Source organism: Pelobates fuscus, chromosome 8, assembly GCF_036172605.1.
Source record: "Pelobates fuscus isolate aPelFus1 chromosome 8, aPelFus1.pri, whole genome shotgun sequence".
NCBI lineage: Eukaryota > Metazoa > Chordata > Amphibia > Anura > Pelobatidae > Pelobates > Pelobates fuscus.
The window spans coordinates 60,677,890-60,705,129 of record NC_086324.1 but is presented as its reverse complement, the minus strand read 5'-3'; the positions used below and the strand labels follow the sequence as shown (position 1 = coordinate 60,705,129).

At 40.9% G+C, this 27,240-nt stretch overlaps 1 protein-coding gene across 2 annotated transcripts in view; it reads left to right on the top strand.

The window, feature by feature from the left end:
- The first annotated feature begins 9,318 nt into the window (after nucleotides 1–9,318).
- ITGB2 (integrin subunit beta 2) overlaps nucleotides 9,319–27,240 on the top strand; it is an 89,469-nt gene continuing 71,547 nt past the window's right edge. Inside the window, exon 1 of one of the 2 annotated variants that reach the window (XM_063429915.1) lies at nucleotides 9,319–9,413. The gene's annotated coding sequence lies outside the window, so the exon portion shown is untranslated. The other variant, XM_063429913.1, reaches the window with a different exon arrangement.

Sequence of the window (27,240 nt, the reverse complement as noted above, 5' to 3'; positions counted from 1 at the left end):
GGGGCAGTGGCAGGGTGGGGGGGCAGTGAGTGACAGGGGGCAGAGGGGGTTTTTAAATACCTTCCCTGGTGGTCCAGTGGGTGCCCTCTCTCTTCAGTCTGCAGCTCTGCCGGGAGTGAGCTGCAGACCACATGGTGAGTCTCGCGATCTCCAGGCAGAGCGTTGCCACGGCAATGCTCTGACAGGCTGGAGATGGCGAGACACCTCAGTCTGCAGCTCACTCCCGGCGGAGCTGCAGACTGAGGCTGGATCTCCGTCAGGACAGACTGACAGGAGGGGCCTCTCACCCGGCGGCATTTTGGGCAAGCCGCCGGGCCCCCTCCTGTGTCGGGTCCTCGGTCATAGACCGTGGACCCGACATGTTAGTCTGCCCAAAGGTAGTGCAGCACGGAGGTGTGATTAGGGTGTGCCCAGGCACACCCCGTGCGCAAGCCTATGCTTATATTTAGTTTTATTTGTTTCTGGTCTTTTTTTTTTTAATTCTTTATTTAGATTGTGTATGGATGAACACATAGATTTACACTGCCACAATAGCTGGTGCAATCATATCAATAAACAATGGTGAACAACAGTGTGGTTTCATATACAGTGCACATTTTCTTTTTTATAGTAGAGGAGTATCTTATAAGCTATAGATGCAGGTCTAGACTAAGCATGTCATACATATTTACCCACGGGTTTGTTATCTAGACTGACAGTAGATAATAACAGATAAAAGGGTACCGTAGTTTAAATACAGTGTGCTTGAGTATGAGTAATACTATGTTTGGGTGCAAGTCGTGTTTAGTTATGTTAAGACAGGATTATACTGCTCGCTTTTGGGAGTAACCAAGATGGTGGTATAGGTGCCTGAGGGTGCTGAAGTAGGGTTGCTAGTTTCAACAGAGGCAATATAAAGAAAAGAAAAAAAAAAGAAAAGAGAGGAATGCAATCAACATTAAATCGCACATGTTTGGTACACTTAAGCTTATAGCAAAACCCATAGGTCATAAGATGGGAAATAATAGGTTGAGCGAGCTTGTAGGGCGTGTTTGAAACTGAAGCTTAATACATAAAAGTAGTGTCAACAAGAAAAGATTGTACTTTAGCACTTAAAATTACCACCCCGTGTTAACCCTGAGTCGGTCTGGTGAGAGTCCTTGTCGGCATTTATGGCGATCCTTCATTATGCAGCATAAGTTCCCGTTGTGTGGGGGGATGTTTAATGGCTGCCGCAGTACTTATAGTCCCATATAGTGGTGATGGAAGGGGGGGTCTAAGTTCCCCTCTTGGGTCCCTTTCTGGTTAGCCGGGTGCCTGTCTGAGAGAGTCTCTGCATTGTGGTTGTGGGTGGGCAGCTCTTCTGGTTCAGGCCCTTTGCAGGAGGCCGGGTGATGTGGCAGGTTAGTCCTGTTTGTTATGACGCTTTCCCTCTTCAGGGTCTGCACCCACCGTTGTGTCGGGCTCTTGTTCGCTGGCGTAATCAGTGATCCGTCCGTGTGGGAGCAGGGGAGGAGGATGCGTCCGGCGGCTCTCTCAGAGTTGCCATGCGGTCTCCGCCATCTTGCGATCGGACTCTCGCTGTTGGTATGGCTCTTCATTGGGTCTCAGGGTGGGGACTGGGATCTCCCCCGCCAGCCCAGAGGTGGGGGGGGGGGGGGAAGAGGGCCAGAACCGCCTGGTTCTGCCGTACTGCTGGTGGGCAGGATAGCCGGGCAGTGGCCGTCCACCCCGCTCACCGCCCGGGCGATCTCCATCTTGCAGGGATCACCCCACTGAGGGACTAAAACCTTGTGGCAAGCCTCTCCTCAGGACCAGGGTTGCTTCTAGCGTCGGGGGCTCAGCTGCAGGTTGTCTGGTACGAGTATTGCTGGGTTTTAGGGGCTAAAATTAGATAGCCTTTCAGGAGCTATCCCTCCGTGCATCCGCTTGGCATGGCCGTCCGGCCCCGCCCCCTGTTTCTGGTCTTTTTAATAATATTTTTTAATGTTATTTCTGAAGACTTTTCATATTCTATGGACATTTTCCTAGTATTATACTGTAATGAATTTACAATCATATTCTATTTTATCAGCTTCTGGTCCCCTGAGCAGTTGTTTTAACCGATCATTGCTGTGTGTTGAATGCTATTAGAGGTTTTGTATGATGACTACGTGACCAGTTTTTAGCGCTATATATCAACTTGTATCTTCCTCATGGTAGTGGTTTTATTTTTTCTCTCTTTCTCACTACCCGTTTGTCAGTAATAACAACAATGTGCAATGTAAATCAGCAGTCGCTAAGGCCAGTAAGGTATTGTCATTCATAAAAAGGGAATTAAATTTAGCCTCTTTATAAATCAATGGCAAGTCCTCACCTTGAATATGCTGTGTCGTTTTGGGCAACTTTCTACAAACATAATAAGGGGAATGAAAGATTCTAGTCATAAATAAAGGTAAACAAATCTTTTCATTTTAGAGATACAAACACACCACAAAGGGGATATGTTCAGTTTCAATACAAACCATTGTCTGAAAAATTATTCACTAATAGGACTATATATTGGACATGAGATCACCCTTTTAGACTCGAAGAAAGAAGATTTAGTCTAAAGTAAAGTAAGAACAATAAGGATGCATAATTCTGTGTCTAATGAGGTGGTTTTATTAGAGTCTGTATACATTTTTGAACAGTGACTGGATGAATTCTTGCAAAAGATTAATATTCTGGGATATATATGCAATATGTGACTTAAAGGGACTCTCCAGTGCCAGGAAAACAATCCGTTTTGCTGGCACTGCAGGTCCCCTCTCCCTCCCACCACCCATCCCCGGTTGCTGAAGGGGTGAAAACCCCTTCAGTTACTTACCTGAGACCCCCTCCGATGTCCCTCAGCTGTGGTTTCGGGTCGCCGCCGCTCCTCCCCTTCATCACGTCAGCCGGCGAGGGAGACTAATCCGGCCCACCGGCTGAGGAGACCTAATGTGCATGCGCGGCAATGCAGCGCATGCGCATTAGAGCTCTCCATAGGAAAGCATTGAAAATGCTTTTCAATGCTTTCCTATGGGGAATTGAGCGACGCTGGAGGTCCTCACACAGCGTGAGGACGTCCAGCGAAGCTCTAGCACAGAAAACCTGTGCTATGAAGCAGGAAGTGCCCTCTAGTGGCTGTCTAGTAGACAGCCACTAGAGGTGGAGTTAACCCTACAAGGTAATTATTGCAGTTTATGAAAACTGGAATAATTACAGTTGCAGGGTTAAGGGTAGTGGGAGTTGGCACCTAGACCACTCCAATGGGCAGAAGTGGTCTAGGTGCCTGGAGTGTCCCTTTAACAGCGTCTTGATTCAAGGAGAGATTTGACTGCCATTCTGGGCTCAAGAAGACTTTTTTCCCTAGTTTGTTTGCTAAATTGGAAAGCGTTTCAAACTGTTTTTTGTTCTCCCTTCAACAGCAGAAACAGATATAAGAAAGACAGAACTTGATGGAGTAATTTTTTATCCTATGTAACTATGAACTATGTATATAATGTAACCATGGGTTGGCCCAATGGCTAATTTATGTCCAGCTGTATGTTTCCCAGAATCCCATATAACCCATATAATGTCTAAGTACTGCTCTCTGTGAAGACTCAGTGACGGACAGAGTGTGCAACCATTTAATTTCCCCCCACCCCCCAGATAAATTAATAAATAAATACAAAATATAGCATTTTTATTCATTTTGTTCGAACATGTTAAATGATAGTTGTAGCAAAATAGTACATGCCCGAGCTTGCAAACTAATTCAGCCAGTTCCTTTTTTAAAATCAGATTTCATCATAAAGTCAATGAAAGTTCCTGCTGAGGAACCTACAGCTCTTGGGAGATTATAGTAGAGACAGACAGCAGTTAAACATTGTGGACAGGGGGAAAAACATATGCTCAGACAAATAGCGTAGTCAGTGCAGGAGTGGAGAACCATGGGAGTTGTTCTGAGGAGAAGAACAACCATTGGATTATTGGGTAATTGTTAATTAAATTATTTTATATTTCTATAACCTGAGATTGAGATTAAAGGGCCATTAAACGTACTCTTTCACTACAATTATACAAAATATATATCCATATTATATCTCTGTAACACCACACAGTTTATCTTTCACTCAAAGTATGTATTGGCGAGGCGTAAAAAATTCAATAACATTTTTAAATTTACACCTATTTAATTACTGTTATAAACTCTGCATGTTGCACCTGTCAGTCAGTGTAGAGAATGCAGGCAGAGAAGAGGAAAGAAGAGATGAAACTATGTTTCTATTTACAATGTGTTTGCAATGCCAGTACCTGGACTGAATGGAAAGGTGATTATTTGTTACTTTGAAGAATTATGTAAGAAAACGATAACACAAATTCTAAGTGATTTTCTTTCTTTCTTTCTTTCTTTTTTTTTGTCATTCATTATTTTTGTTGTGCATAGAAAATACATTCATGCCTGCAATGCCACGACAGGCAAAGCAAGCTTAGTTAACTCGAACAATGTATAATATAGGTATGGCATTTGAAGTATCAGCACAGTTTTGCCAAATTAAAATTGTTGAAGAACAAACATGCCTAAGTATTAAGCTGATGTGGAAGAGTAAATAGAGAGATACACATACACATGAGATTGATATAGATAAGAAACCACTAAATCATGTTGCACTTAATGCACTATATTGATACTATGCACATTAAGGCCTAAAATGCAATAAGGTATTTCAAAAAAGAATTAACACAGGTATAAGGTACACAAAGAATTCGAACAATCCAAGTTTAAAGGAGCCAAAGTGGACCATAGACGGCACAATGTTGCCAGCTATAGACAACTGGAGGCCTGTAACATAAGCAGTTGGAGCATTGCCCACATTATAAAACACTAAAAAGCACAACCTAAAAAAAAAAAGTACAAAAGGGAGACCAATAGTGCAGACTGAAAATAAAAAAAATTCGTGTATAAAAAGCTAAAAAACACACTCACAAACAAATGTAAAAAGTAGGCAGGGTATAGTTGGTCCTCTTCAAATATTTCTTCGCTTCTCAGTGTAGAAACGGGTACTAGAATAGAGCACAGAGACGGACCATAGTGCAAAATGTATAGTATAAAGAAAACAGCTTTATTGGACACACTTACAAAATTATGGTAGTAAAAAGGCACTTCAAATCAAACATCGATGTCTTCCATCAGAGGAACGGTTTTATCATCAGACAGTCCCAAAGACATCCGAGATGAAGAAATTGCACAGTGAAATAAATAAATAAATAGTAAAATAAAGCTTGCCACCCTACGCGTTTCGTCTGTTCAGACTTCGTCAGGGGCTTGTGGCATCAAAATATACATCATACATACATTACAATACTTAAATACCCTGCCTTACACACAAAAACAACCAATCCTGGACGTTTCTTCAATCGGAGCCAGCTGTAGAAAATTCCTTCCATCCGATTTCCTCATTTTCGCGCTCGAAACGGGCGCGTGCGTTCCAAGCCTCTTTTTCGTAAACCCGGAAATCCCATTACGTCTCTGCGTGGAACGCGAATGCGTTCCACTTCGTACAAAAAACAGGAAGTGATTCTTAGTTCATGCGCAGAAGTCTCTACCTGGAACGCAAATGCGTTCCACTTCACTGGTAATCGGCAAATTCTTCCTTCAGGCGCAAATGTGACTCAGTCTCTCTATATCCAGGAAACATAAAATAAAAAATGGAACGCATATGCGTTCCAAATACCGTGATGCTCAATTCTATAAGGTGCAAATGTACTCCAGAGGAAAAATATAATCATAGAATCCATAAGGAAAAACACATAAAAATAACACATAAAAGACTAAGAACACATCTAACATCTCCAATTTTCAAAAAATAAAAATGATATCAAAGGTAAAAAATAATAAATAAAAATACAGAATATAAGTATAAAATTTGGAAAAAGATATTCATTTACAGAAAACATGCCATATCAAAATCTACATTCATACCTTCTGGTTGCATTGTTTTTAAGGTATGGATCCAAAAGCCTTCTCTTTGTCTTAATTTTAAAACTAGGTCCCCACCTCTCCCGTCTAGAGACACCTTTTCGATCCCAATACAAGAGAAATTATTAAAATTAAAATTCTGACATCTGTTGCAGTGAACGGGGACTGAGTGAGTAAGCAATTGATTTTTGATATTATTAAAATGCTCTAAAAATCTTTTTTTCACTGATCTAACTGTTCGTCCAACATACTGGATACCGCAACCACATGTTAGTAGATAAACCACATGTGTGGAATTACATGTGATATATTCTTTAATTTTAAAATTCTTTTTCGTCTGTGTACTAGAAAAATATTGGGTTTTAAAGTTTCTGTGATTACAGCTCTTACATGAACCACACGTGAAAAAGCCTGCAGGTTTTTTAGCTTCTTGTTTATCTCCTTTTCTAAAAGTGCTTGGTGCCAACACGTTCTTGAAACTTTTCCCTTTCCTAAAAATAATTTGTGGGACAGAAGGGAGTTCTGTTCTTAAAAAATCATCCTCTAATAAAAGTGGCCAATGTTTTGTTAAAATTTTCTTAATTTTTTTAGCATGCGTGTTGTATTGAGTGTTAAAAGAGAAGGCGAATTTGTTATTAATCAATGAGGTTTGTTTCTCCTTATTTCGTAATAGATCTCCTCTTTTTTTATTATAGGAGTGTAGAATCTCCTTGTTAATAAAATTATTTGCATATCCTTTTTCTAGGAACTTATTTTTTAAAACCGAGGCCTGATCCAAAAAAGTTTTTTCATCCGTACAATTTCTCCTAATCCTTGTAAATTGACTCCGTGGAACACCCCGGAGCCAATTTGGGTGATGGTTGCTCTCTGTATTAATATAACTGTTAGCATCAGTGGGCTTAAAAAAAGTTTTCGTCTTTATCTTTCCTTCTTCGATAAAAATGGTCAAATCTAAAAAATTAATCTCGTTTTGACTAAAAATTGGAGAAAAAATTAAATTAACTTGATTAGAATTAATATACTTGATAAAATCCAGGAGAGTACTCTCGGAGCCATTCCATATAAAAAGAATATCATCTATATACCTTCTCCAAAATACCAAGTTCGCGCCGAATGGGTTGTTTGTCCAAATGAAATTCCTTTCCCAATAATCTAAAAAAATATTTGCATAACTCGGCGCGAACTTGGTACCCATGGCTGTCCCCTGTAATTGTAGATAAAACTCTTCATTAAAAGAAAAAAAGTTGTGTGTGAGAATAAAATGAATACTATCTAGTAAAAATTGTTTAAAATCTTGGGATATCTCTACATCTAAATCCAGTGCTGCCTTAATTGCTGTAAGCCCTAAATCGTGTCTAATGATTGTATATAATGAGGTAACATCAACTGTTACCCAGAGAAAATCTTTTTCCCATTCAAGACATTCTAATTCTTGCAAAAGACTTTTTGTATCTTTTAGGTAGGATCTAGCCCCCTGAGCATATTTTTGAAGGTAGAAATCTATAAATTCCGATAATTTTGATGTTAAAGAATCTATTCCGCTAATAATTGGTCTACCTGGGGGGCTAGTTATTGATTTATGCACCTTAGGCAAAAAATAGAAAGTTGGAATTCTAGGGGTGTCTGAATAAAGAAATGAGAAGTTTTTTCCATCAATAGTGCCTTCTTCTTTGTACTTAGTAAGTAACAGCTTAAGCTCTCCATTAAAGGTTGCGTTAGGGTTAGAGGATAATTTTTTATAAGTGGCGCTGTCATCCAAAAGTCTATTCGATTCTTTTAGATAGTAATCAGTGGACATGACCACAGTACCTCCTCCCTTATCCGCACTCTTAATAGTGATATCTCTTCGATCTTTAAGGCATTTGAGGGTTCTATTCTCTTCCCTAGTTAAATTAAAATTTCTCATTTTGAAGTCCAATTTATTCATATCTTTATTAACCATTTTAAAAAAAAAGCCTCTATCTGGTGTCCTCTTTCATTGGGGAAAAAATTTGATTTTGGTTTAAAATTAGATTTAGGGGAACTGTTTTGTTTATCATTCCTATTAGTCCGCCTGTGTTTAACCTATACCCAAGTCAGGAACACAAGCTGAACATATTGAGGGCATTGGAAGTAGCAGTAGTACGGGCACAAAACAGGGCACCCCTCCAGCCCCAGGCCGGTTTACCGTTCTGCATGTTTGATCCACAGACTCGGAGGCTCATGGAGACCCAGTCCATCCCCGATGGGGAGAAACAGAAGAACTTGATGTTAAAATGCCACAGCGTGGATGATGCAATGGGATCTTATCCCTTTTGGCACTCGGCCTAGGTGGGTGAACAACAGAAGGTACTTGCGCTTGATCAAAAGGGAGGCCCACTCATCACTATCTGAGGCTTAAGCGACACCTTTGCTTGGCAAGCTGCCAAAGAGGCACAAAAACTGTCAAAAAGTGTATCCAAGTGCTGCAAAAAGGTCTCAACGTGAGCATGGTATTCCTCCCCGGTTTGCATTAACTCTGTACCACGAGGAAGAAGCTTAGTTACCATCTTGTAGGACAAGGTTGTGTTCCGAGTTAGAACAGGCAACAGGTTGGCAATGCATGCAGTCATCACTTGTTTCGATGACCATATGCCAATGTTGAATACCCATGTTAATTAAAAATGTCAACTAGGGTACTCACCACTTTGTTAGAGAATCCTTTAAAAAAAATATAAAAAAATATTTTGATGATGAAGACGTTAAAGGGACACTACAGGTACCAAAACAACTTTAGCTTCATTAAGCAGTTTTGGTGTATAGATCATGCCCCTGCAGTCTCACTGCTCAATTATCTGCTATTTAGTAGTTAAATGACTTACAGCCCTAGTCACACCTCCCTGCATGTGACTTCCACAGTCTTCCTAAACACTTCCTGTAAAGAGTCATCTAATATTTACACTTCCTTTATTGCAAAACCTGTTTAATTTAGTATTTATTATCTCCTGCACTGTTACTAGCCTTCAAAACCCTGCAGGAGCCTCATGTGTGTGATTAAAGTTCAAATTACAGAACAAGAGATGAAATCTAAAGTAAGTTAACATCTGACTTACAATTAAACAATATTTTCATGCAGGCTGTGTCAGTCACAGCCAGGGGAGATGTGGCTAGGGCTTCATAAACAGAAACAAAAATGATTTAACTCCTAAATGGCAGAGAAGCGAGCAGTGAGAGTTCAGAGCATGAACTTTAAATGTTCAAAAACACTGCATTACTTTACTACTTTTTTCAGGTTTCCTTTGTGGTCCTTTTATGGTTTGTGCATTTGTGTGTGGGCATATGGCATAGGTGGAGCGGGAAGTTCACTTGACTTTAAGAGAAGATAACCCCCACAAACGGAATTGTAATTTTTCGCAGTGCTTGAGACACACCTCCGGTTCTGAGGTGTTGCATTGAGAGGAAATCAGAAAGAGGAAGATTTGTTAACTGCAACCACGAATGTTACCGAGTAAGTCACATTGTACTTGCAGGAACTTATTTTTCAGGCAAGGATCATCCAGAATTGTGAGGTTCTTTTATCGAGAATAAGTTTCAGATGGGCAGACTGACAAAGTAAAGGTAAGGCTTGATCATCAATAGAATTTGTAGTTCTCTTGCTACAGTTAAAATTTCTCCTCCATTCATTCTGTACACATTCAGGTCTGTGCTATGCCTGTATTTATTCATATTGTTCTTTAGGTAGAGTTGTTCAATGTTAGTATCTTCATATGTGACGCCAAATGGGGACAAATGCAAAACAACCAACAAATTAGAGAGTATTATGAAATAAATTTTCAGAGTAATTCAGCAAAGTCCAAAATGTTGTAAACTGAAATCCAAATTGCAAATTTGAGGCTAAAATATCCAGGATGTCACCATAGCTAAATTAGAGAATTCCTATAAATGACATGTTTTTGCATAATTTTGCCATTTGGACTTCAAATAATTACATTTAAGAGTTTAGGCAATAAGCCCGACTATTCACTAAATTGAAGTTTTGTGGATATTTGCAAATAAATTGCATATTTTGGACTATCTTTTGTTGAGAAGAAAGAACCGCTGAGTTATAGATTTTTCCCCGATTAATTTGATGTAAAGATTGCGAATCTCCAGACGTTTACAGTTTAGGGATTATAACTGAACATACCTACCATTTACTTTTTTTTTAAATTCTTTAATTTTCTTGTGCGTGTAATTACAACATGCTTGCAGCGCCACGACAGCATGTACAAGCTTTTCAGTGTCATACAATCATACAATGTCATGGCAGTTTAAACAGCACATTTAAGTTTTTTAAGATATAACAGGCTTGGTACAAGTGAATAAAACTGTGCTACCATTTACTTTTTAATGCACTGAATGGGTGTACAGAGTTGAGAGAATATATTTCATAACACAGTTTTAGCACTTTAAAAATATATATATATGTACACTTGTCTAATGTGAAACACAATTTCCCACATTTTAAATGATAGTTTATTCACTAAGCAATATATTGCAGTGAATTAAAAAAATTGCAAAAAAAACCATTGTTTGATTAGATCTGCTGATGAATTCAGAAGATACACCTCTGCAATGAACATACAAAAAAACACATTAATTGTACTTTCCTTTGTGGAATGAGTGAGATAGTAGATGGGTAATGACTCTCCTAGAAGTAAGTGTAACAGCGTGTATAGATATTGTAAATGCAACATTAAAGGATCCCTATAGTGTCATGAAAACAAACTCGTTTTCCTGACACTATATAACTCTTAGGTCCCCCCACCCTCAGGGACCCCCTCCCTTGGTGCTGAAGGGGTTAAATCCCCTTCAGTTACTTACTTTAATCCCGCGCCGAGCTCCCTCTCCTCCCATTCCAACGTCAGCTCCCGAACGGAGCCGAATGCGCATGTGCGGCCAGAGGCGTGTGCGCATTAAAAGCGCCCATAGGAAAGGGTTTCTCAATGCTTTCCTATGGACGTTCTGCATGCTGAATACGATTTTCGCATTCAGCGTCGCAGAAGTGCCTCTAGCGGCTGTCAGGAAGACAGTCACTAAAGGCTGGATTAACCCTGCTATGTAAACATGAAACTGCTATCTTTACATCTGAAGGGTTAAAACCTGGAGGACCTGGCACCCTTCATTGAGCTGAAGTGGTCTGGGTGACTATAGTGTCCCTTTAACTTGGGAGATTTCTCTCACATTGAGGAAAGGGTGTTATAACAACTAGAGTTGTAGACATTTTAGACACAGGTTTTATAGACATTTAAGGAGTCACTTACTACAGACATAAATGTAATCACAATAAAAAAAATGAAAAAAAGAAAAATTTTACTTTTCTGTAACATTGTAAAATACTGTGGAATAGGTTAGCAACTGCTTTTGTTTTTTTTTTTAGAAATTGCTAGCCTCCCGACTTGCTTGTTCTTGGATCTGGTTGGGTCATCAAAAGGGTTCAGTAGTAGCTATAGGAGCAGGAGTCTTTTGGGGACATGTTTGGGGCTCACAAAGGTGCTGAAATGCAAAATACTTTAAAGCTCTAATTGCCAGGATATTATTATTATTTATAAAGCGCTAACAAATTCCGCAGCGCTGTACAATAGATGTACTAGCAAGTGTTTGCAACAAGACAAGTTGGACATACACTAGTAAAGGGTGTTGAGGGCCCTGCTCAAATGAGCTATGTGCTTCTGGCACTAAAGTCCTATTAAAAGAACACTGCATGCAGGTGCCATGTCCCCCTGTCACAACCCTACCCTAGTGTTTTTTTTTTAAACTGAGCTTTATTATATGTAATGTCATGACTCTATGCTTATTTGAATTATTTCACCATCGCACAAAATATATAATTTTAAAACATGCTATTTCACTGGTTATGTTATATGTGGATACTGGATGATAAGTACCTATTTAATAATCAATACAATGAGAGCAGGTACATTAAAAATGGTATCTAGGAGTGATAAATTCATTCTATATGAAGTTAGACCATTCTATACACTTACAGAATATACCGTAATTGTTAAAGTGGCACTGTTAATCTGCCCTGAAAAATGAGTATTTCATAAAGACAGAATCTTCACTGGAATTCCAACCTGGTCAAGAGACATACAGAGAAAAAGTAGGGACTACTTTTTCTCTATATTTCTCCTCCGTCTGACTTTCTTTGACATAAGGCAGAGCCTAAGTGATGGCTGCAGGGAATTTGCTGTGTCTATGGAGGATCCCGCGGCCTCCTCTTTGGCCACTGGACCCCGAATGGGGATGTCGCCCCATACGGTGAGAGTGCCGCTTTAATTTATTCAAAAGAATAATTCCATCAGAAGCTGACTAAAACATTTCCATCAAAAAGGAGGAACAGAAAATGGGCATAAAACTGTCTTGCATGCTTTGGTTACTCATAGTGAGTAAGTAAGAGAACTTCCTCTTAACCTTTGGAATGCACAAGATGTCTTTGTATTCATTACTTTGTGTCACTGCAAAAAATATATATCTGTACAGTACTGACAAACTTTTACTGAATGTATGGATGTTGTATCTTACCACATAACTGCTCCGATCCGTTTATGGACTGTAATGAGTGTTAAAGGCTATAATGGTGGGGTAGGGGCTGTAATAGTGGGGTAGTAGATACAGGAGTTATGGTTAGGAGAGAGTGGCTGTAGTGTGGAGACATAAACTGTAGTTGGGTTTTAAGGGCTGTAGTTAGAGGTTAAGGGCTGTAGTGGGGGAATTGGGGCTTTAATAGGGGGATCGGGTAGTAGTGAAGTTTAGGGGCTGTGACAGGGAGAGGATCTGTAATGGGGAATGGGGCTGTAATGGTGGATAGGGGCTTTAATGGCCGAGTTAGGAGCTATATTAGGGAAACAAGGGCTTTAATAGGAGGATAGAGGCAATAATGGAGATTGGGGGCTATAATGGGAGACAGGGCTGTAATGGGATTAGAGGCTCTAGTGGGGATACATGAGCTGTAGAGAGTAGACATGAGTTGTAGTGAGGAGACAGGAGTTTTAGTTAGGGGGTAGGGGCTGGAATAGGGAGACAGAAGCTGTAGCTGAGGTTCAGGGGCTGTAATGTAGGTAATAGGGGCAATAATGGGAGGTAGAGGCAGTAGTAGGGAGACAAAAGCTTTATTTTAAAAAGAAAAAGAAAAAAAAAAGAAAACAACACTTATTCCTCTTTCCCCGTGGCTTACCTTGGACCAGAGAAGGGGTAATCTTTATCCCTGGTGGGATATGCACAATGAAGACTTCCCTGGTGGTCCAGTGTATATGCTCTTGAGAGCTTTGGTGTTCACCGCAGCTAACAGCAGACATGCTGGCCCAGGCACTTTCTAGACTTAAAGATGGCTGCTGCAATGTGCCCACAACAGGTGGCATGATGGGGCCCCTCACACAAGGGATAACTGCTGTGGGCCTGGGTGCAATGGTTCTGTCCTTTAAACCATGCAATGGAAACAAAACTTGCTCACATAACGTGGAAACCCCCATAGGAAAGCATTAATTCAAAGTTTTACTATGTGGAAGCATTGCTAAACTCTACACTTTTTGTCATAATTAAAAAGTAGAACACACTCTTCACATATAAAGATTTTCAGCAAGCTAAAGCATTTTAGGGGTCTGGAGTGTCCCTTTAATTTCCTGGAAGTCGCATAGTGAAACACAGTAAGCCTTGACACCACTATGGCAAATAAAAGGCACACAGACAATGATAAAAAAAACAAAACAAATGTATTCTGTGTAAAAGGTGCTTCTTATTAAGTCAAATATCAAGAATTAGCAGCTATCACACAGTGTGAGTATCTCCTTAACTGCACACAAAAATATATGAATAAACACAAGTGCACTGCATGGATACAAATTACCACCAGTGACAGTAGTGGAGCGCTTTTTTAAAACCACTTACGTGATAAGTGAGGATTATACAGCAATATGCTAGATAAAAATAAATACAATATAGTGTAGTATATTGAGTATTCCAGCGTGTGTATTAATACGTTCTTTATACACTCACATTAATAAACACACTGGAATACTCAATATACTACACTATATTGTATTTCTTTTTATCTAGCATATTGCTGTATATTCTTCACTTATCACGTAAGTGGTTTTAAAAAAGCGCTCCACTACTGTCACTGGTGGTAATTTGTATCCACTCAGTTCACTTGTATTTATTCACAGAGTCAATGAAATTTTTTCAGTGAGACAGCTGAAATGTTACAGCTCTTGATCTATGTAGCATTACACATATATATGTCATTGGAGTGGGAGATAGCTGAGATAAGTCAAATCTAAAAATACTATTGTTCCTAAATAGGTTATGGTGCAAGGAGATCGCTGTTGTCACTGAGTCCCAATACACAGTTGCTCATAACTGTAGAAATCTGCAAAAAATGATATATATCAATAAGTTTCCTGGGCTGAGTTCACGATATATACTCTCCTTACTAATGAATCATAATGGGAATACCAGGGTTGGTTAAAAGATGTTTATCTTCTTCTTTGGTTTTTGTAGAGCTCACTGCAGCAGCAACAAATTCTAACATGTTCCAGAAAACACAGTAACTTTTTAGTTACGTGAAAATCTTACATAGCTTCATCAAAATATTTTCGCAAATAAATGAAAAATCACACGATTTTATTCACCCGTTTGAAAAATGTATATACCAAAGGTACACAAGAGAGCAACATACAAAACTATAAACACCAAAAGCAGATATTAAGCAAATCTACTGCATAGTATGCCCTCCAGAACACTCAAAAAGACAGTGAACCATACAAATGAGTAGGAATGCAAAGGACCGGAGTGACACCTCCCAAAATACAAATAAAAAGATAAATACAACCTTGATCAGAGAATAAATATCTCGCAAAAACACAGACTCAACATAGTGTGATCGGTACGTAGAGTAAATCGACACGCAATATATTAAGGAAAACTCACAAGAGGATGGAAAATATCAGGCATATCATCCTAAGCCAAATCTGGAGTGTGATGTCTTCAAAGAGTAGTAATATTCTTACACTTGAAAGTCAAAAAAAAATGAAAATAGTGCAGATGGAAGTAAAAACACAAATAATTTATTACAAATGCACTTACAAAATAAAGGTTAAAAGGGCATCTCTCCACTTCCTAGTGGACCTGGTTAACACATAGGTATAGTCCCCAACGTCCGTATCCTACGCGTTTCCTCCTGTGGACTTCCTCAAGGATACATGCTTTCCATGTGCAAATAGGCAAATATTTTTCCTGATTGTTTGTAACTCACTCACGTACTTTAGAGTTAATGGTTCTCCTCTAGCACATCAGAATATACATTATTGCACCACCCATTTCCCCTGGAATTTGGTTAACATAGGAATTCTATTTATAGATTCTGATCATAGTCTTCCATATATATATATATATATATATATATATATATATATATATATATATATATATATATTGTAGACAATTTCTCCGAAAACCAAGATATTGTGTGTGATTTTTACTGTGCGCTGTGGGGAGGAGGAATGGCAGGCAGTCCACCCATAGCAAGGAGCAGGCCCGGACTGGCCACCGGGCACACCGGGCAAATGCCCGGTGGGCCGCGATGGCCGTGGGGCCGAGGCCGGCAGGGGAAGTCCCAGGATCTCCCCTGCCGGTCTATGCAGCGCCGGCACTATCCGAGCGCCGGCCCCGCTGTTTTCAATGATGGGCCGGTGGGGAGATCAAAGATCTCCCTCACCGGCCCACATACAGTATATTCCGGCCGCCAGCGGGGAGAGAGGGAGGGAGCCAGGAGAGGACCAGGCGGAGCTCTATCTTGCAGCTCCGCTGGGTTCCTGTCGCGAGATCCGGCGCATTGCCATGGCAACGACCGGATCTCGCGAGAGTGAACTCTAGCCCGCATGCTAGAGTTCACTCACCCACTGGACCACCAGGTATAGTGCCTGAACCCCCCTCCCAGGTACCACCATGCCGGTCCCCCCCTCCCAGGCTAAAAGTTAAGAAGGGAGGGGGGGACATAATGCATACTTGTTTTTTGTTTTTATCTACCCCCCCCAACACACACACACACCACTCTCACACCCATCATCCACAGCACTCTCACACACAGCACTCTAACATACACATCACACACAGCACTCTCACACCCATCATCCACATCACTCTCACACAGCACTCTAACATACACACCACACACAGCACTCTCACACACAGCACTCTAACATACACATCACACACAGCACTCTCACACACAGCACTCTAACATACACATCACACACAGCACTCTCACACCCATCATCCACAGCACTCTCACACACAGCACTCTAAACATACACATCACACACAGCACTCTCACACTCATCATCCACAGCACTCACACACACAGCACTCTAACATACACATCACACACAGCACTCCCACACACAGCACTCCCACACACAGCACTCTCACACACAGCATTTTCACACACAGCACTCTCACACACACAGCACTCTCACACACAGCACTCTCACACACAACACTCTCACACACAGCACTCTCACACACAGCACTCTCACACACAGCACTCTCACACACACAGCACTCTCTCACACACAGCACTCTCTCACAAACAGCACTCTCTCACACACAGCACTCTCACACACACATCACACACAGCACTCTCACACACATCATACACAGCACCCACACACACAAATCACCCACAGCACCCTTACACACATCACACAGCATCCTCACACAAATCAATCACACACAGCACCCTCACACTCAGCACCCTCACACACATCACACCTCACATACACATACTGCACCCCTCACATACACACAGAACCCCCCGACACACTGCACCACACACATACACAATACTTCCAAACATATTTATATAATATATATACATATATATATAAATATTCACACACACACACTATAGCCTGTATGCACACTCTTGCTACATCCCCTATACACACATTCTCTTCAGCCCCTAGCCACATATGCATTACATTACACCACAAACACAACACGACTAAAACCGACCTTATAACACAATACCACACCACAATCAGCTCACTCTGCACACACACAATGGCAGGCTCCAAAAACATGCACAATACTCTTTCCTGGCATTTTGTCTCCATTTATAGAGACACCAGAGACAAGTTGCAAGGAAACACAGTGCAAGCATGTTATTAAATTTGCTTGCGCTGTGCAGAACAAATACAGGGCTTTTTTCTCATGCTAGAGCTCTTCAGCAGAGCTCTGCGCATGGTCTGCCCTGTAAGAGCATTGAACCAACATGCTCACTTTGAGAGGGGGCGTGTTTGTCATTAATGATGACAAAACACACTCTCTCTGCCCCGCCCCCTTCTTAGTGGGCCGCTGTGATAAAAAAATGCCCAGTCTGGCCCTGGCAAGGAGTAATGGAGATCACTGCAAGGAGTTCTGGGTGACAGACGAGGGGACTAAGTCTCAAAAGCAGCAGTAAGAGGTGTATCCAGCTGTGTGATTGACACACCTTCTGCTGTACCGTCTGTAACCCAAGTAAACAGTAAGTGACAGAATTACTATCAGTTATGGTTTTATCTGCTTTCCTCATCTCGAATCTGTCTAAAAAGCCACAATTCCCACTATCACACCACTGACTACTGTCCTCCAACTCCCACTATCCTTCCAATGCCCACTGTACTCCAACTTCCACTATCCTTCTACTGCCCACACTACCCCTTCTCCCACTATCATAAGACTGCCTACTCTTCCCAGATTCCACTATCATACCACTGTCCACTCTACTCCAACTGGCACTCTACCCTGACTTCCACTATCATAACACTGCCTACTCTTTTCCAACTTCCACTATCATACCATTGCCCAGTCTACTCCAACTGCTGACTCTACCCTGATTTCCACTACCATACCACAGGCCCACTCTATCCAACTATCCTTCCACTGCCCACTCTACTCCAACTGCCTATTCTACCCCGACTTCTACTATCATACTACTGCCCACTCTATCCAACTGCCCACTCTACCGCAACTTCCACTATCCTATCCTTTCCTTCCCAGCTCCCACTATCCACTCTCTTGCTATAGTCCACAATTTGCTCTACCCTCCCCATTTTCCTACCATTGTAATTTTTTTCTCTAATGCAACTCCGATTTTCTATAGCATCCACTGCATGTTCTTCCCAATATTGAAAAGGGAGAAGTAAACATCTGTGAGCAGTCACAGAACTAATACAGATCTTCAGCTGTCAAAACTCCCACAATGGAGAGCTACCATTTGCCCATCATAGCAGAGTTGTGTCTGTGTGTCTGAATGCAAGCATGTTATTGTATGGAGTGGGTTTTTGTGAATGTAGGTGTGTATTTGCGTATAGTGTTGGTTTTTGGATTACAATGCCAATGCAGGAATGTATTGGCATTGTAATGCAGGCGTGTATTTGTTTTTAGTATTGGCGTTTCAAGGCAGTTTGTGTTTTTGTAGTAGTGTTGGCATTTGAATGCTCATATGTTCACACACATACACATATAGTGCCACACACACACTGACACACAAACACAGATATACATACACATACGGACATATACAGATACACACATGCACTGACACACATATGCAAACACACATACAAACACATATACAGATACACACAAACATACATATACAAACAGATGCACACTGACATGCACACACACATATAGAAGCCATAATTGACATATTTTACCCCCATCTTGTTTCCATACATTGTTTCTATGAGACCATCTGATTGGATAGCAGAGTTTAACTCGGCTATTGGGGTGGAATTGCATCTTTATACACTCACATTAATAAACACACTGGAATACTCAATATACTACACTATATTGTATTTCTTTTTATCTAGCATATTGCTGTTTATTCTTCACTTATCACGTAAGTGGTTTTAAAAAAGCGCTCCACTACTGTCACTGGTGGTAATTTGTATCCACTCAGTTCACTTGTATTTATTCACAGAGACAATGAATTTTTTTCAGTGAGACAGCTGAAATGTTGCAGCTCTTGATCTATGTAGCATTACACATATATATGTCATTGGAGTGGGAGATAGCTGAGATAAGTCAAATCTAAAAATACTATTGTTCCTAAATAGGTTATGGTGCAAGGAGATCGCTGTTGTCACTGAGTCCCAATACACAGTTGCTCATAACTGTAGAAATCAGCAAAAAATGATATATATCAATAAGTTTCCTGGGCTGAGTTCACGTTATATACTCACCTTACTAATGAATCATAATGGGAATACCAGGGTTGGTTAAAAGATGTTTATCTTCTTCTTTGGTTTTTGTAGAGCTCACTGCAGCAGCAACAAATTCTAACATGTTCCAGAAAGCACAGTAACTTTTTAGTTACGTGAAAATCTTACATAGCTTCATCAAAATATTTTCGCAAATACCGGTAAATGAAAAATCACACGATTTTATTCACCCGTTTGAAAAATGTATATACCAAAGGTACACAAGAGAGCAACATACAAAACTATAACCACCAAAAGCAGATATTAAGCAAATCTACTGCATAGTGTGCCCTCCAGAACACTCAAAAAGACAGTGAACCATACAAATGAGTAGGAATGCAAAGGACCGGAGTGACACCTCCCAAAATACAAATAAAAAGATAAATACAACCTTGATCAGAGAATAAATATCTCGCAAAAACACAGACTCAACATAGTGTGATCGGTACGTAGAGTAAATCGACACGCAATATATTAAGGAAAACTCACAAGAGGATGGAAAATATCAGGCATATCATCCTAAGCCAAATCTGGAGTGTGATGTCTTCAAAGAGTAGTAATATTCTTACCTTTGAAAGTAAAAAAAAAATGAAAATAGTGCAGATGGAAGTAAAAACACAAATAATTTATTACAAATGCACTTACAAAATGCACTTACAAAATAAAGGTTAAAAGGGCATCTCTCCACTTCCTAATGGACCTGGTTAACACATAGGTATAGTCCCCAACGTCCGTATCCTACGCGTTTCGTCCTGTGGACTTCCTCAAGGATACATGCTTTCCATGTGCAAATAGGCAAATATTTTTCCTGATTATTTGTAACTCACTCACGTACTTTAGAGTTAATGGTTCTCCTCTAGCACATCAGAATATACATTATTGCACCACCCATTTCCCCTGGAATTTGGTTAACATAGGAATTCTATTTATAGATTCTGATCATAGTCTTCCATATATATATATATATATATATATATATATTTGTAGACAATTTCTCAGAAAACCAAGATATTGTGTGTGATTTTTACTGTGCGCTGTGGGGAGGAGGAATGGCAGGCAGTCCACCCATAGCAAGGAGCAGGCCCGGACTGGCCATCGGGCACCCCCGGGCAAATGCCCGGTGGGCCGCGATGGCCGTGGGGCCGAGGCCGGCAGGGGAAGTCCCAGGATCTCCCCTGCCGGTCTATGCAGCGCCGGCACTATCCGAGCGCCGGCCCCGCTGTTTTCAATGATGGGCCGGTGGGGAGATCAAAGATCTCCCTCACCGGCCCACATACAGTATATTCCGGCCGCCAGCGGGGAGAGAGGGAGGGAGTCAGGAGAGGACCAGGCGAGCTCTATCTTGCAGCTCCGCTGGGTTCCTGTCGCGAGATCCGGCGCATTGCCATGGCAACGACCGGATCTCGCGAGAGTGAACTCTAGCCCGCAGGCTAGAGTTCACTCACCCACTGGACCACCAGGGATAGTGCCTGAACCCCCCTCCCAGGTACCACCATGCCGGTCCCCCCCTCCCAGGCTAAAAGGTAAGAAGGCAGGGGGGACATAATGCATACTTGTTTTTTGTTTTTATTTACCCCCCCCCAACACACACACACACCACTCTCACACCCATCATCCACAGCACTCTCACACACAGCACTCTAACATACACATCACACACAGCACTCTCACACCCATCATCCACATCACTCTCACACAGCACTCTAACATACACACCACACACAGCACTCTCACACACAGCACTCTAACATACACATCACACACAGCACACTCTCACACTCATCATCCACAGCACTCACACACACAGCACTCTAACATACACATCACACACAGCACTCCCACACACAGCACTCCCACACACAGCACTCTCACACACAGCACTTTCACACACAGCACTCTCACACACACAGCACTCTCACACACAGCACTCTCACACACAACACTCTCACACACAGCACTCTCACACACAGCACTCTCACACACACACAGCACTCTCTCACACACAGCACTCTCTCACACACAGCACTCTCACACACACATCACACACAGCACTCTCACACACATCATACACAGCACCCACACACACAAATCACCCACAGCACCCTTACACACATCACACAGCATCCTCACACAAATCAATCACACACAGCACCCTCACACACATAACACCTCACATACACATACTGCACCCCTCACATACACACAGAACCCCCCGACACACTGCACCACACACATACACAATACTTCCAAACATATTTATATAATATATATACATATATATATAAATATTCACACACACACACTATAGCCTGTATGCACACTCTTGCTACATCCCCTATACACACATTCTCTTCAGCCCCTAGCCACATATGCATTACATTACACCACAAACACAACACGACTAAAACCGACCTTATAACACAATACCACACCACAATCAGCTCATTCTGCACACACACAATGGCAGGCTCCAAAAACATGCACAATACTCTTTCCTGGCATTTTTGTCTCCATTTATAGAGACACCAGAGACAAGTTGCAAGGAAACACAGTGCAAGCATGTTATTAAATTTGCTTGCGCTGTGCAGAACAAATACAGGGCTTTTTTCTCATGCTAGAGCTCTTCAGCAGAGCTCTGCGCATGGTCTGCCCTGTAAGAGCATTGAACCAACATGCTCACTTTGAGAGGGGGCGTGTTTGTCATTAATGATGACAAAACACACTCTCTCTGCCCCGCACCCTTCTTAGTGGGCCGCTGTGATAAAAAAATGCCCAGTCCGGCCCTGGCAAGGAGTAATGGAGATCACTGCAAGGAGTTCTGGGTGACAGACGAGGGGACTAAGTCTCAAAAGCAGCAGTAAGAGGTGTATCCAGCTGTGTAATTGACACACCTTCTGCTGTACCGTCTGTAACCCAAGTAAACAGTAAGTGACAGAATTACTATCAGTTATGGTTTTATCTGCTTTCCTCATCTCGAATCGGTCTAAAAAGCCACAATTCCCACTATCACACCACTGACTACTGTCCTCCAACTCCCACTATCCTTCCAATGCCCACTGTACTCCAACTTCCACTATCCTTCTACTGCCCACACTACCCCTTCTCCCACTATCATAAGACTGCCTACTCTTCCCAGATTCCACTATCATACCACTGTCCACTCTACTCCAACTGGCACTCTACCCTGACTTCCACTATCATAACACTGCCTACTCTTTTCCAACTTCCACTATCATACCATTGCCCAGTCTACTCCAACTGCTGACTCTACCCTGATTTCCACTACCATACCACAGGCCCATTCTATCCAACTATCCTTCCACTGCCCACTCTACTCCAACTGCCTATTCTACCCCAACTTCTACTATCATACTACTGCCCACTCTATCCAACTGCCCACTCTACCCCAACTTCCACTATCCTATCCTTTCCTTCCCAGCTCCCACTATCCACTCTCTTGCTATAGTCCACAATTTGCTCTACCCTCCCCATTTTCCTACCATTGTAATTTTTTTCTCTAATGCAACTCCGATTTTCTATAGCATCCACTGCATGTTCTTCCCAATATTGAAAAGGGAGAAGTAAACATCTGTGAGCAGTCACAGAACTAATACAGATCTTCAGCTGTCAAAACTCCCACAATGGAGAGCTACCATTTGCCCATCATAGCAGAGTTGTGTCTGTGTGTCTGAATGCAAGCATGTTATTGTATGGAGTGGGTTTTTGTGAATGTAGGTGTGTATTTGCGTATAGTGTTGGTTTTTGGATTACAATGCCAATGCAGGAATGTATTGGCATTGTAATGCAGGCGTGTATTTGTTTTTAGTATTGGCGTTTCAAGGCAGTTTGTGTTTTTGTAGTAGTGTTGGCATTTGAATGCTCATATGTTAACACACATACACATATAGTGCCACACACACACTGACACACAAACACAGATATACATACACATACGGACATATACAGATACACACATGCACTGACACACATATGCAAACACACATACAAACACATATACAGATACACACAAACATACATATACAAACAGATGCACACTGACATGCACACACACATATAGAAGCCATAATTGACATATTTTACCCCCATCTTGTTTCCATACATTGTTTCTATGAGACCATCTGATTGGATAGCAGAGTTTAACTCGGCTATTGGGGTGGAATTGCATCTAGTGGCACTCAGGAAGACAACCACTAGGAGCCTGTCAATAATTTATACTGGCCAGATGCTGCTTATTAAAATGCCTGCTGTTACTTTTAGTGAGTAGTGGCTGTTTGCCGACTGCAAAATTTTTAAAGTATGAGTTATTGTCTATACCGTAACTGAGATGCTACTAGATGAGATGCTAAGATGCTACTAAGTAGCTAACAGCTCTCATTATTTTCTGGAAAGATGGTGTCCTCTACTTAGTTACTGATTTCCAATGTTACTACCAACTTCCGCTACCCTTTAAAAAGTGAACTCCAGCCTCTGGCCTAGTATAAAAATGTATCAAAAGTAGTGATGTCGCGAACATAAAATTTTCCGTTCGCAAACAGCGAACGCGAACTTCCGCAAATGTTCGCGAACGGGCGAACCCGGCGAACCACCATAGACTTCAATAGGCAGGCAAATTTTAAAACCCACAGGGACTCTTTCTGGCCACAATACTGATGGAAAAGTTGTTTCAAGAGGACTAACACCTGGACTGTGGCATGCCGGAGGGGGATCCATGGCAAAACTCCCATGGAAGATTACATAGTTGATGCAGAGTCTGGTTTTAATCCATAAAGGGCATAAATCACCTAACATTCCTAAATTGTTTGGAATAACATGCTTTAAAACATCAGGTATGATGTTGTATCGATCAGGTAGTGTAAGGGTTACGCCCGCTTCACAGTGACAGACCAAACTCCCCATTTAACGCACTGCAAACAACCGCAAACAGTCCATTTGCACAACCGCAAACTCCCCATTTGCACAAGGTTGGATACCAAGCTAGCCATGTCCCGTTCCTTGTCCTCACTGATGTCATTGAAGGTCTCTTCCTCCACCCAGCCACGTACAACACCAAGGGTCCCCGAAAGGTGACAACAAGCCCCCTGTATTTTTTTTTTAAATGTACACTACTGTTACACCAGATATGAGTTGCACTGGTGTGACACTGTGCCCTGGCAGGCCCTGAAACGCACACGTGTGAAGGAAACTGACTGCTATTATATTACAGTCAAAAAAGTTCGTTTTTTTTTTAAATGCAAGTTATTGTGACACCAGATATGAGTGGTGGCACTGAGACCACCTTAAAAATATTGGATATCGCTAAAAATCATGATCACTATATACTTTCTCTACAAACCTCTAAAACGAACCAAACTACTCATCCATCCGCTATACCACTTTATCCCACCTAGAACTAGTGCCCAGTTAAAATACTTGACTCTTACTTACCCACACTCAGTCATGCCACACACATTTCACCACTACTCTCACTGAATCCCTCTGACTATGGCTAAATTCATCTTCTACATCAGAACACTACTCCTAAGATTGGATTGTATCCATGTCTCGGGTCTTTCATTTAGAATAGGGGCAGCTTCGGTCTCCTTCAACACTGACACTCCAGTGCATATTATTAAAAGATTGGGCAGATGGAAATCCTCAGTCTACAACCGATATATTCCTCATCCCGAGAAAGAAATGAGGAAAGCTTTTAAAAGTTTGGCTTTGTAAATTTGATGCAATAAGTGTGTTTTTCTTTAATACCTTTTCACCCTCTTTGCATGAACCCGATTTACATATATTACTAATATGTTTCTGAACATATATATTATATTATTCACTCACTCACTCACTCACTCACTCTCTGGGCCGGCCTAAGACATCATGCTGCCTAGGCCCAACGATAAATGACTATGGGGGATAATGTATAATAAAACAGGTTACTGGCTATGGGAGGATAATGTATAATAAACACAGGTTACTGGCTATGGGGGATAATGTATAATAAACACAGGTTACTGGCTATGGGGGGGGATAATGTATAATAAAAAAAAAAAAGAGGCGCAGTGGATATATAATTTAAAAACACTAAAGAATGGATTAAATCAAGACATAGATCTTACAGGATTATTATGATGCCTCCCCCCCCCCCCCTTCTCTTTTTTTTACTGAGTGGGTTCATTGGAATTTGTAGTAAAACATATATAATGTATGTACATTGACTTTATATTAATTCCTATTTTCTCTTCTTCATAGAACATCTAAGAAGGTTCTGTCAATTTTAATTATTATATGTATATCTGCTAGTTGGATAAATATCACCATATTTTGCTACACTCTGAATGTCCCTAGTTGGGTTTTGCTTGTTTGTTCTTATGACTTACATGTACATATTTGCGGATCTACATGAAACTTTACTACATTTTGTAATTTTAATTTAGTTTTTTAATTCATTTCCATTATATTATATATTTTTTATATCTCATTTTTTGAGATGATAGAGGGGTATTACACATCTTATATCTCCTACAGAGTTTGAGTTTTCTTTATATCCGCAAATATAAATATATTTTTATTCATTATGTTTGGATTTTTCTTTGTTTATATTTACAATTTTATATTGTTATATATATATGCTGATTGATTGTGCATGTGCAGATGTCTCTTCTGTAAGCTCGGGCCACCAGTGGGTGGTTTTTCTCCTCCCACTGCTGTCCTAATCTCTCAGTCTCTTCGTTCTTTCTCTCTGTTGTATGCGTTCCACGGTTGGAACGCAGGAATACATACGACGTCATGCGTTCCACCGTTGGAATACGGAAGCATTAGCTCGCCCGGAAGTACGCACGACGCATGACGTCCGCTTAAATCGACCGCCAATGAGAGAGCATATAGAAAAACCCGGAAGTGTCCGTTTCCGCGTTTTTTTCGAAAGGACTTAACAGAAATCACCTGGATCAACTGATATAAAACAAGGACTGTTTGGAACAGTACTCACATCCCTGAAGAAGTCTCCACAAGACGAAACGCGTTGGATTGAGTATTTATACCTATTTATTTTATTATTGTATTTGTTTTTATTTGTTCCTGTATTTTTATGGTACGATCAGCTATATTCCATCTGCATTGTTCATCCATTTAACATCTTGGTCCACGAATTAGTGGAGACATGCTCGCTGATTGCTACCTTGATGTAAGTACAATCAGTGAAATAAATTTTTGATATTTTTATACAGTACTACTCTATGTATCTCTCTTTTTTGCCTATTTTGAGGATTTAACATTTGGAGGAATTTCAACGTGTATGCCACATAGCGAATCGCTACAAACACCCTTAAAGGGAGATAAGCGCAGAACGACTATACCTGTTGTAAGTTCTCTACCTCCTGGATACTTGTGTTTTTGTCCATTCATACTTCACCATATTATTATATTTATGTTTTAGATCTGATACAAGATCCCACCCTATCATAAGGTTGTATCCTCCATTTTTTACGTGCTATCCCTTTTATATAGCGTATATTGCTTGTTTAGCCATATCTGCTATCTTTTGTTTCTAATGTATAATAAACACAGGTTACTGGCAATGGGAGGGATAATGTATAATAAACACAGGTTACTGGCTATGGGAGGATAATGTATAATAAACACAGGTTACTGGCTATGGGGGGATAATGTGTAATAAACACAGGTTACTGGCTATGGGGGGATAATGTATAATAAACACAAGTTACTGGCTATGGGAGGGATAATGTATAATAAACACAGGTTACTGGCTATGGGGGGATAATGTATAATAAACACAGGTTACTGGTTGTGGGGGGATAATGTATAATAAACACAGGTTACTGGTTGTGGGGGGATAATGTATAATAAACACAGGTTACTGGCTATGGGAGGATAATGTATAATAAACATAGGTTACTGGCTATGGGAGGGATAATGTATAATAAACACAGGTTACTGGCTATGGGAGGGATAATGTATAATAAACACAGGTTACTGGTTGTGGGGGGGATAATGTATAATAAACACAGGTTACTGGTTGTGGGG